Below are 12,176 nucleotides of genomic sequence, written 5' to 3' on the forward strand. Positions count from 1 at the left end.
TCTGTTTTTCTCTAGTGATTATTGGCATTTCATCCTTCTGGTAGTGGCTCTACCATTGGCGTATCGCGCTTATCGTGAACTCTGATATGCTGATGTCCCGATGATGTGATCCCGAAAATCTCGTCCCCCCCCCCTCACCGGAAATGAAGCGAAAGAGATGGCGGTTTGATCAAAAGCCCCACCAGCAATTGACAACCACAATCCGCGAATCAGGCAATGCGATCGTTCCCCGCGACTTGTGCCAACATTTATAATGCTTCAGCCTATCGCGGTGTTATGCCTTCCTGACTTCACCAAATGGCCACTGCAGTGGGGCTCTGTTTGAGCGCCGAACCGCTGAGGCTGATGGCTGATAATTTGATTTGATTTTTCTGATAATTTATTTTTATTGCCTGCCACCATCAACCACCGCCAGATCGGGTCAGAGGTGGTCGTCAGTGGCCACGTTTAATGCACGGCACACGGCATGATTTGGATGGCGAAAGGATTCCAATTAGGTTTTGCGGCTTTCGCTTGGATTCGATTTGCGAACAAATTAAACTATTTCGCACCTGGACGCCGAGTAGGCCACAATCGGGTGCGTGCCGTAGCATACCATAGCGAGAGATAGAGGGAGAGGGGAGGAGAGATGTGCCAGGAGATGCGGAGGAGATTGTTTGATATGCGCGGCATCATCGCAAACTGCGAACCGATTGTGGTTAGTTCAGTTGATAGTTGAGTAAACATCGGACGGAATGCAGCTCGCTGTATTTATAGTCTCTCTCTCTCTCTCTCTCTCTCTCTCTCTACGCCACAGGAATTTGGTGATTTGTTGAGCATCGTCCGGTGGTCCTGAGCCGCAGCATAATGACTGTTGTTGTGGTTTGAAACCTTGTGAAGTCATTCCAAAACAAAAAAAACGCCGGAACGCATCCGTTTATCTATTAATTGAACGTCTTTCAGGTGTTTTTTTTTGCTGCGTGGAATCGAATCGACTTCGACGAGTAGAGCGTCCTTATCGCGTTATGGTTAAGCAGCTTACGGCATCAAATTCGTTTGTTTCGCTTTTGCACCGGAAACGCATTAACGCATCACCCTCGGAAACGCAATTCGCGCTATCGGTCGGAACTGTCCTTGACATGCATGCCGATTGTCTCCTCCCATTCCTGAGAGACCTTCACGGTCCCCGTATGCCAGCCGGAGGAAGACAGATAAGTGGCGCCACTACGTAAGGGGGGCACGCGAGTCACTGTTCGGTTGGCTACACAATTGGAACCGGTACACCCGGTAATTGAGTTGATAATTTGGATGATAATTTGTGGCCGGGGCCATAAATTCCGCTGCCCTCAACCCAGACACTGTCCACACAAGCTGGCTGGCCGTTTTACGCCAACACACCACCAACACGATCTTCTGGTCTGTTTTGGGATTTGTTTTTTTTTAAACCAAATTCGGCATCGAAAGCGAGAAACCGGGAAAGGCAGCAGTTACGAAATACTTAATGCCAATACAAACAAACGGCCCCAAGCTTGCCGGTTTGTAGGAAAAGGGAGCAAGAGGGGCGGCCGGGCGGTGTTTGCGTTGGCCGTGGCGGTGGGGACCTGAGGTTTCAGGAACATATTAAAAACTGTTTGGCGGATGTTTACGAGATAAAAATAATTAAAGACCATCGTCAGCAGGTGGAACAGCAGAAGCAGAAACAGAAGAGGTACGCACAGTGCGCCGGCACGTGAAGTACTCCCAGAGCCCGGTTGGCATCAAGATAAGGTGTGAGCGTCTGTATCTGTGGGGCGCAAACCGGCCACAAGAATCGACATTCGATCGTACGATTGAAGATTACTGTTCGATTGGTTGGCATTTGGCGTTGGTTCTCGTTAGCCTTCGGATTGAAGAATTTATGAAAATTGGTGTGACATCGCTTGCCCCTCTCGCTGTACTCGTGTACTAATGATAGGTCTAAGCGCCGAAGGTACCTCCAGCAACTTGAAGCTCTTGGCACACTTTGGCATGGCTTAGCTGTCTCTTCTGCCTTCTCTCTCCCTCTCTCTTGCCACTTGTAGTGATGAGAGCTAAAGAGTGATAAATTTTGTGACGGAGCTCCTTTCCCCTCAAACAGATGTCTGAAGCATTCGTCAGATTCCTCAGGAGACTTTTGCAGCTCGCGCCTTGGACTCCCCCCCGAAAAACAGAACAGGTTCTCGGCGTGGACTTATCCCTTGGGACGTACTTTATCCGTCGATACCCACCATAAACTAAAATTGCGCGATATTAAGTATAATTCACAATCGAGCGCTTCAAATGACGTCAACCGTTATCGCGTCTTCTGTGTCTTTCTTTTGGTTAAGGTATGTATGTCTGTGTGTGTGTGTGTGTGTGTGTGTGTGTGTGTGTGTGTGTGTGTGTGTGTGTGTGTGTGTGTGTGTGTGTGTGTGTGTGTGTGTGTGTTACAGAATTTGCATACCTAAACCTCTTCTGGGCGACGGGGTTCTTATCTATTACAGGCGCATTCCCTTAATTTAATATTCCGTGGAGCATCGCACTCGCTCGCGTCTGGGGAACCGGTTCCCCGGGATGGGGAAGGGTGGCTAGGAAGCGTCGATGCCGATTGTCTGTGATCGCGCGTCGCCGCGTTAAGCATCCATCCAGCCCGGTGCTTCGTCCTTGAAACCGATGAGTAGTAGTCGTAGCCGCTACACGGCGCCGATCACCGGTATAATGACGTAACCAGCGACCGGAACGCTGCTCGTTGTCAACACCACGTAACGCCAAGAACGTCTGCTGCTGCTGCTGCCGCCTTGCGACTGCCGTAATGATGATCATTTCTGACGTTTTCGCATCGCCATTCCGCGGACGATCGGAGGGCGCTGACACAACTTAGCGTCTTCCACCGCGACATAAGCGATCTTCGGCCGCTTCGGGCCATCGATGAGGATATGATGATGATGATGATCGATCACCAGGCTGTCGTCTTGGCGCAAGACATTCACTGAGGTATGCAGTTCGCAATTCGTAAAATTACAACAAATTATTGCAGATTGTAATGCTAATTGGCCTCCACGCATGGGGCTGGACTGGGGCTGGGTGATAATCTTGTTGTCGCCCATCTTCCAGTCTCCCGGTAGCCAGGATTTCGCGAACTGGACACTGGTTTGTGGAGCTTTGGCGCGCGAATTAGCTCGTCAGTGAGTGACGCAAAGCGCTCTGAGCTTGACCTTTCCTTTATGCAGCCCCCCCCCCCCCCCCCACCCATCCTGGGTGATGATAGTGATGATGGCAGATTTATGTGTATAAATCATCACCATAATGACACCTGCAGTAATAACCGACACGGTGGTGGTGGTGGTGGCGGCCACCAGACAGTGGCCAGTGCAGTTCGAATGGTGGTTAATTTATGAAGGAGGGAGCGCTTGCTGATGATGACTATAATGGCGATGTTGCTGTAGTTGCTGTTGCTGTTGTCTGCTGGCTTGCGGATGGCTGATGAGATGTGTTGAATGCTGCTTGGGCATCGAAAACCTGGTGCCGTTCGATTTGGAACGATTACGACGAAGAAGATGACACTGTTCCTCTGTCTCTCTCTTTCTCTCTCTCTCTTTCCCTCTCCGCCAGGTGTACATTGTTATCACGATTGTTGCGTGAAAATACTCGAACGACTCGACCACGCGAAGGGCCGGGGTCCAGGCATTCACGGTCCACGGCAGGCAGGCAGGCCATGGAATTAAATTTAATTATAACATTTTTCAACAACAATTTACTATAATTTAATTACATGCAAATGCCTATAATTACGTATGTTAATCGGTGGTGGTTAGGTGTGTGAGGCACCAGGCGACAGGAAGGCAGGGAACGCACCGCGAATACTGCTGCTTCGGAATGCTTTTTTTTTCTCTCCCATCGGTCATGTTGGACTGCGCAGCGCTCGGCGATGATGATTTACACGGTGACAGGAACAGAACATCCCAAGCAGGCCTGGTAGCAGTCAGAGGCAGAACGAACGAAGACCTAGAAGGAAGTTCCCTTGAACAGCGCAAATGCACGAAATTCTTTACGGAACAGCTCCAGATCCATTGGTGAGGTGCTTTCGGTGGTGGATTCGATTGTAGGTTTCCCTTCGGGCGTGCTGGCTTCCGTTTCACTCCGAGATGCACCTGCTTTCGGTTGACAGCAGAAGCTGGTAGCTGGATAGCTCGTTTCCATTACCACTCACCGTTTGAGTTGCTTGACTGAGTACGGAATTCTGACTGTTCCAAATGCTTACTACGATGGATGCTCGTCGATGGACCAGCACTACCGCCGAGATTCAAATGACAATTGTGGTCACCAGCCATAGAGCAATGGACAAGGCCTCCTTTGATCATTCATCACAGTGAGCCGGAAAGCTCATGATTAACCCTCCACACAATCCCGCACAATGATCAAAAAGGCAAAAGACATAACGATGAGGATGATGATGAGGATGATGATGGCAACAGATCCGTACGGTGTAATGAAGTGACAATTTCTCTCCATCCCCGCACCAGCACGGCGGCCTGGTGGGGCGCCATCCAGGTCATCACAGCATGCCCGCGCGTGTGTGTGTGTCTGTGCGTCGACATCAACGGGAAACATTTTGTTGCCCGCTGCGTTGCACGCAGCAGCAGCATCGTCGTTGTTCGGATTGACCGGAAGGTAAAATCGATAAATTCATGGCTCCGTTCAATACGGACCGAGGGCGTTTCAGGCCTTTGGTTTGAGCTGCCACAAACATCTTACCGAGCGCTGGCGTGAGCGGGCGTGCGAACTGCAATTTTCCAGTTACGGGCATCTGTCCAGCGCCGATCGCAATGTAATCGGGGAATCCGGTGATTTACCCTTAATTGCCTTTCTCCGCCAAGGCCAAAGGCAGTGGCGCAGAGGTTCGAAGGGAGCACGCGACGTTATGCACCATGCCGTGAGGTGAAGGTGGTTGTTGAAATTTATGAACTCGCGGACCGAGCGCTGCAGCATGCATGCAGTTCCGTGCGACCCCGTGTTTGGACCTTGAGGCACTAGTACCCAGTGCTCAGAAGATACTAGCGTCTGGTGGCCATTTGTGGCCGTAAGTCGCGTGAGCATTCCAAAAGATCGATCGCGGATTTCGATATCGAGCCTTGAGTGAAGCGACTCAACAATGAAGCCATTTTGAGGGTTGAAGGGGAGGTTATTGACGATGCTCAAACATAATGTTTACCTTATCGTTTATCCTTTCTCTCGCTCCCTGAGGAGGCTGGACATAATTTTATGAGTTGGCAATTACGCACCCCAAGGAGTTATAATATGATTGCGGTCCCTCACCGCGAGAGGTGCAGGGAGTCCTGTAAATTGGGAATAAATCAAACAATTAACCCCCCAAAGGGATGATGGAGGATATGCGTACATGTGTGTGTGTGTGTGCGTGTGTTAAACCAATGACCGAGACGCTGCGTGGCGTGGAACGCTAAATGGTTTCCCATAATTATGTTGCTGTTTGCTCCGCTGCTGGTTGGAGCGTAAAATTTGTTGCAGTGCGAATCGTGCTGGCAGCCGGGCACTGATTGGAATGTCGTCGCCTTGTCGCTCTCTCTCTCCGTCTCTCTTCCTTTCTAATGGGTGTCTTGCCACCAGCGGTCACGGGAAAAATGGTCGCGACTTTTTTTTTCCTTTTCGAAACGACCTCGTCGTCGCCTGTCACCTGCGTGTGTTCCGCGAACGTAATTAAGATTGTTTCACGTCATCGCTGGTCGCTGAGAATGTGGCGGTGCGAAACTAGAACATCACTCACCACCAGCACGTCGTCGTCCGGTGGTGATGTGCAATAATGTAAATTGCACAATTGCACACAAACACAGCGTCACCGTGCGTGCCTCGCGCGATGGAAAACTGGGTGGAGATTTTCCCCCAAAAAAGTGCACGCGGGTGTCACTCGATCATGAGATCGCGATAAGATCGGGATCGCGCGGAGCCAATCAAAATGCTTCGCTTGCCTGCAGCAACTCGCGTAAGGTGCGCTTTGGAGGTGATGCAATTGCATCACGATCATTACTGCGAAGTGCGAGTAGCTCTAATGGGGAGACACGCAAGAGAGAAGAAGGCTCTAAAGGCCATTACGTGGCGTGTGCAATATGGTGGTGTGGCCGAGCCATCGAAGCCTGAAGGTGTCGGTATGCAATGAGCATTTGTTGATTTGTTCGGCCCAAGCCACATTCGGATTAAATCGTAATTAATGTGACGTAAATACTGGCCATCGATTAAAACTGTATTTAAATGTTATCACGTACTCGTGTTCAGTTTAAGAAAAAATGGCTAAACTTTTCTTTTTAATAAGGTAAAACTACTTTTTTTCTCGCATGCACCAAATGCACCATTCTTTGTTGCAAAGAAACACTTATTGTTGAGAATGTTTAGTAACGAAACCATTCAATTTAACTTTATTATCTGCATCTCATGTCAAACTATGACTTTTCATGAGTCTTTATAGTTGATCATAGATGAAGTATTTGATGTTTCAAAATTGGTTTTGTTTTTTCCTCCAATAAATTCAACAACTTTACCCAACACTCCTTTCAAACGAAGATTCGCCTTTTAGAAAACAAGGAAAAAAGAAAGATCACGAAAAAATGAAATACTTAAACATTCCGCTTGGGGTAATTTTAATGCTAACCTTCAGTTTATCGCGATCAGTAACGTGGTGATCATCGCAACATTGTTGACATGTCCGGGGGCCATTTATCAAAACCCTTAAAACCGCGTCACGGTGAACGATTAGCTGGAATTGATGCCCACCCCGGGGCGGTCATACGATAAATCGCGTCCAGTGTTTTCGCTCCCCATAAACCGAGGATCATAACAATGCTTATGATTATCTCTCTCAAGATCAAGATCGCTCGCGGCCCCCAGAGCGAAACTGTAATCTTTCTTCACGCTGCACTGCTACCACCAACAATCGATGACCCTTGCTCTCGGTACCCAACGATAAACGATGGACCAGCGAAGTATGATGTTGTGTTGTGGTGGTGTCGGCCTGCACAATCGGTAATGATCGCGCGATCGCTAGCCGGAGAACCGGATGTCATCATTCATTACTTCGCTTCGTGCAGCTGCAGCTGCACCGCGGTGGCCTCCTGCCTCCTGTCTCTCTAATGCCAGAAACGTGAGATCGTGCGGCCATGTGATCCCACCGAATGCCGATGGCGACCGCTTGCTCCGTGCCGCTTGAATGGCAGCGAGCAACTCGGTAGCAAATCGCAATGTCTGACGGACTGGTTGGCGCAAAGTTGCATTAGAAGTTGCAGCGAGAGTCAGTAAAAGGCCGGCTGCGGTTTTGTGGTTTCTGGTGTTTTAAAGAGAGCCTCGCATGTCGTCGCCACAATTAGCAAACTTTTCAACGACAATGCTTCGTTTGCAACTTCTCCTCAACCAACGTTCTGCTAGAAAGCAATTCAGTAGCAGCAGCAGCAGGAGAAGCCACAACAGCAGCATCCGTGTCCGGGAGCAGGCGGCCAGGAGACGGCGAGCGGTTTATTCAAATTACGCAAGGTAAAGGTCTGTTCTGTCCACTCGACTGTCGCTGCACTGTTTGCGCTCTCGACGCGAGGAGGAAACAGCGCAAACAACCCGTTACCTCGATTCGATTCCGATTCCGATATTGGTGGTCATCGTCGTGTGGGTCTGTGAAAGGTCTTCTCCTCATCGTCATCGCGATCATCAGCCAACAGAGAAACACAAAACAACAACAGAACAGAGACTGCACTGCTCCTCCTGCCTCTTGACAAAGTCCACAGTCCTTAGGGGCTGGCATGCCAATATATTGACAGTACCGCCGAGCAGGGATCGAGGTGTGAAGCAATAAACGAATCGAGTTCACTTCTTCTTCTCTCGGACCATTCGCTGACCTTCTTCTTCCGCTTCGTCGCTTTGCGCTTTTATTAAATTATCATTTTGCACGTGCAGTTCCCTCTCTCTCTCTCTCACACGCACCTTCTCTTTCAGTGCGCGATGCATTCCTTTCCCAGAAATGCAATGCGGCGTATCGAATGTGAAGCGTTTTGATTTGGCCGCCTGAACCACTCCCGGTCCAGTGTCTGCCGATCGGAGTGACAGTTTTGAACACCCTCTCAGCCCATTCATCCCCTACACCCCTCTCCTCACATGCAGAGAAGGACGCATGTGATGCAGTTTATGAGCATGAAACATGATCCCAAAACCGCGGAATGACAGATCGACTTCAAGGTGCTGCGGTTTCGTCCCGTTTCGGCTTTTTGATCGGTTCGATTCGCACACGCACACGCACCACGCTTTCCACCTGGCTGAACTGATCGTCTTGGGCGTCCCTGTAGTGTCTTCGCCATCGATTGAGGTCCGTTGCATGCGAAGGAAAGGGTCCCGTGATTTAACACCGGTAGTGAGTGTGACTTCGGGGGAGCGACTTCTTTCCCAAATACACCAGGCCTCCCAGTAAGGTTAGCGTGACACGAAGCGCACCTTAATATGTCATAATGAGTGCCACAGCAGCATCAGCAGCAGCATCAGCAGTAGTAGGCCGTCTGATTTATGACATCTCGATGAAGAAGAAGGAGAAAAAGGATAAAGAATCATTATTCGCGATTCACCGTTTTCGTCGACAGCGTAATTTCGCGCGTCAAGATCGTCAAGCAACACGCGAAGTCAAGCAAAACAGTTTCTCTGGAAGGCAAAAGCCTTCCCCTGTCGCAAAGCAGTCGTTCGCGCAATTCGCGTGCTCGAAGCGAACGATAACCTGCACTAAAACGATGACTATACACAGGACACAGGAGATCAACATACATTACATCGCCTGCCACCAGGGGCGAGCGAGGTTTTTGAGATAATTTCGATAATAACCATTCCCCTTGTGTCCATCATGTCCAGTCTGTCTTGTCGCGCTGTGTTTTGTGGCGGAAACCTGAACCTCCTTTGGATTGGTAAACGTGTTAGGTGATAATGGGGTTAAGTGAAGCGACGAAGCACAACGCGTCTGCGTCGCTTCGTTTGCGTAGTGATGGTGTGATCAAAATGATGATTGTCGAGTTGATCGTCGAGGAGTTTAATAAAAATATCGTAAATCAATTACTTATGCAAACACCACCACAACGGATCAACCGAAATGGGTCTCGAAGGGGCTCTTCAGTGTTCAGGTTCGCTAAGAGAGAGCGAGAGAGAGGGACTCTCAGCCACTGGCCTGCGCTCCATTTCATTCCGATCGTTCGTGAAACTCAATCTCCTTTCAGCTACTCCCCTCAAAAAAAAAAAAAAAAAACAACCACAACGATCATTTCTGTCCGTATGTTTACACCTCGCCACAACATAATGCTGCTTACGCTGCACTTCCCACGACTGCGCGCGCGCGTGTGTGTGTGTGCGCGCCCGTGGAGCCATTTACGATCAATTTACATTTGAATTTGGATGCTGCAAAGCATCCTCGAGACCCAACTCGACCTCTGGATTCGAACGGTATTTTGGCTAGCAGCTGGCAGCACCAGCACCATCAACAGCAGGAAGCCATTGCGTGCGTCATGGATTTCTCATGGTGGATACCGTGGTGTGCACGATGGCGGTGGCCACCCCAAGCAACCGCCTTTTGCTTAATGCCGGATCGTTTAAAAAGTCGTCATATTTCACTGAACTTTAGTGCCAACTGCGGGTCGGTTTGACGGGGGGGACGGGGTCGGTCTGATGAGGGTGGAAGGAAATTAGCAACAACAAGGGGTCCCCCTCATCGCCACTCCTTGGTATCCGCGGCGTGCATGCCCTCTTCGACCGCTTCGCGTTGATAGCGAATGTCGTCGGATTTAAAGATCATTTAATTTTCATTTTTCATCCATCCAGATCTTTCCAGTCTTCAGTGCATTCACTTTGCTGCTCTCTTTGTCCCTCTCTCTCTCTCTCTCTCTCTCTCTCTCTCTCTCTCTCTCTCTCTCTCTCTCTCTCTCTTTCTCTCTCTCTCTCTCTCTCTCTTTCTCTCACTCTGTATAAATGAATGGCTGCGGTCTGACGTTGCAAACGGATGATGATAAAACGGATTTTTATGCGCGGATGCACGGGGATTAAGGAAAATCAATGGCAAGCCTCCAGGAGCAGTGCAGAGCACAATCTTCACCGTCATCATCATCCTGCATGTGGATGGAGCTGTCAGTCAACGTCATTTTTGCCATTATGTCACCAGTTTTGCTGAAGTGCCATGGAGATGCACACTGGAAAGTCCTGGACTACCTGCAGGAGGTTGCAAAAGGGTGCAGACGCTCGCTGGGATTGGATTAATGTTTATCCAAGCGAATGGCGGACCGATGATTCCGGACTGAATGCTCTCATTGGCCTTTCAATAGCTGCTAAAGGCAAGCGACACAAATTTCATTTGTCTGTTTAAACGGTCGTGTGTGTGTGTGTGTGAGAGAGAGAGTATTTACGAGATGATTGATGTTTGATTGCACTGATTACACCCTCAATTGGGCCACAACGTTGTTTTTGTCCAAACAAACCATTGGTTCAAAATTACAGCACAGCAGCGGCGTGTGTGTATGTGTGTCTCGATGGCAACTTACCAGCTTTATGCTCTTCTCGTGAGCGCAGCGATGGTATGTGCTCGTTGCTCGCAGCGGCAGTACATCTGATCCACCAATATTAGCGCTAATCACCGGTACACACGGATCGCTAATCAAACTTTACCTTTGTTTCTATTCAATCGACAGAGTGGACGAGCACAAACACTTCACTTCCGTTGGCACCACGTGAAGCAATGCAGCCGCCACTGACGTTGCTCGAATGCAAACAGGTCAGACACTGGAGCTCCGTTGATATGGTAACCGCAGCGCCACGGTTCGGTCGCATGATGCCACGTAGCAGCAACAGTAGCAGCAGCAGCAGCAGCAGCACTACTACGATACACTAACAACGAGAATGGCTTAGGGTATCATCCCCGAAATCCTCCCAAAAAAAAAAAAAAAACGGCGCGCACATAATACTATCGCGAACCACTAGAGCATAGCGGCCTCCTCTGGCACACACACACACACACACGCACGCACACGAAAGCGCGTTGTGTTTGCTCACTCTACGCGGCCACGATATGCGATGCCTTTCCGTAATTGAACAGCAATAAACTCAGTAACCATCGAAATACGGGCACTAGACACTAGCCGTGGATAGGCTGCTACGATCACTACCACCACCACCACCACCACTAGTAGCACCGATGGCTGCTAGACACCCTACCTGCTGTGGGCCGATGCGGGCCACTCGTGGTTTCGATAATTTTAGAACGCGGCGCGACCACTGCCACGGTTACCGTCACGACGACGCGTGCGGTCTACACGCGCGATGGCGGCGGGATGGCATTTTCCCTCTTATCACTAGCGGGCGCTACAGCAGTGTACTAGCAGCAGCAGCAGCAGCAGCAGAACCCCCCGGGGCATGCCATGTTCCGTTGTTTGCACTTGCGCGACTCCGACAACGGCGACGATGACGCCTACGATGACTCCAGCAGCGATGGATTAGCTCACTATCGGGTGCAAAAAAAGGCAAACAAAACACATTGTGGCCCGCGGTGGCCACTTTGCTTTGGTGCCTTTGCTGGTGGTGCCGTTTTTTCCAATTTAATCAACGCAACAGCCTTCGACCGGCACACTAAACGGTATCAGCACTCGTACAGGAGACGATTCGGCACTAGCTCCGGGACAGCATGGCAGGATAAACGCGCGTGGCGGCACACCTTCAGTGAGGTCGTCAGTGGCGATCCTTTGCCTTTGCGTCGACGATGCGTCTTATCCGAGCACGTGCTGGTACGAAACTAAACGAAGCTGGCACGATGAGCTGTTGCTGCTGGTGCTGGTGCTGCGGCCGTGCCACTTGTCGTCTCGTGCCGGTGATCGTACGAACGAACGCGCGCCAACAGTACACCATTCGCGATCAGCATGCCACGAGGCGTTATTCTTTAGATGATTTTTTTGATGTGGTCGCCTTCGCGTGTACGTAATCGAAGCTTTTACGATATTTTATGGAGGTTTAATGCACTTGAAATGAACTGGAGATTATCGCTTTATGTTTCAAGTGAAACAGGACTTAGTTAATGTAGATTTTTTTTTTCTAAACCATTCTCTCGCCTTTCTGACTTACAATACTCTAAATTTTCACGTTTTGCCTTGGTATGAGTTTATAAAATATGGTTTTACAGAGTTCAGAAAAGTGTT

The 12,176-nt window shown here is 49.7% G+C and overlaps 1 protein-coding gene across 2 annotated transcripts in view; it reads right to left on the bottom strand.

Annotated features, from left to right (window-relative positions):
• LOC125953992 (bcl-2-related ovarian killer protein) overlaps nucleotides 1-11,737 on the bottom strand; it is a 29,946-nt gene extending 18,209 nt beyond the window's left edge. The window contains exon 1 of one of the 2 annotated variants that reach the window (XM_049683913.1): nucleotides 10,533-11,737. The gene's annotated coding sequence lies outside the window, so the exon portion shown is untranslated. Of the gene's footprint in view, nucleotides 1-5,188; nucleotides 5,788-10,532 lie in introns of those variants that run through there. The other variant, XM_049683914.1, reaches the window with a different exon arrangement.
• Nucleotides 11,738-12,176: the final 439 nt, after the last annotated feature.

The sequence above is a fragment of the Anopheles darlingi genome, chromosome 3, assembly GCF_943734745.1.
Source record: "Anopheles darlingi chromosome 3, idAnoDarlMG_H_01, whole genome shotgun sequence".
NCBI lineage: Eukaryota > Metazoa > Arthropoda > Insecta > Diptera > Culicidae > Anopheles > Anopheles darlingi.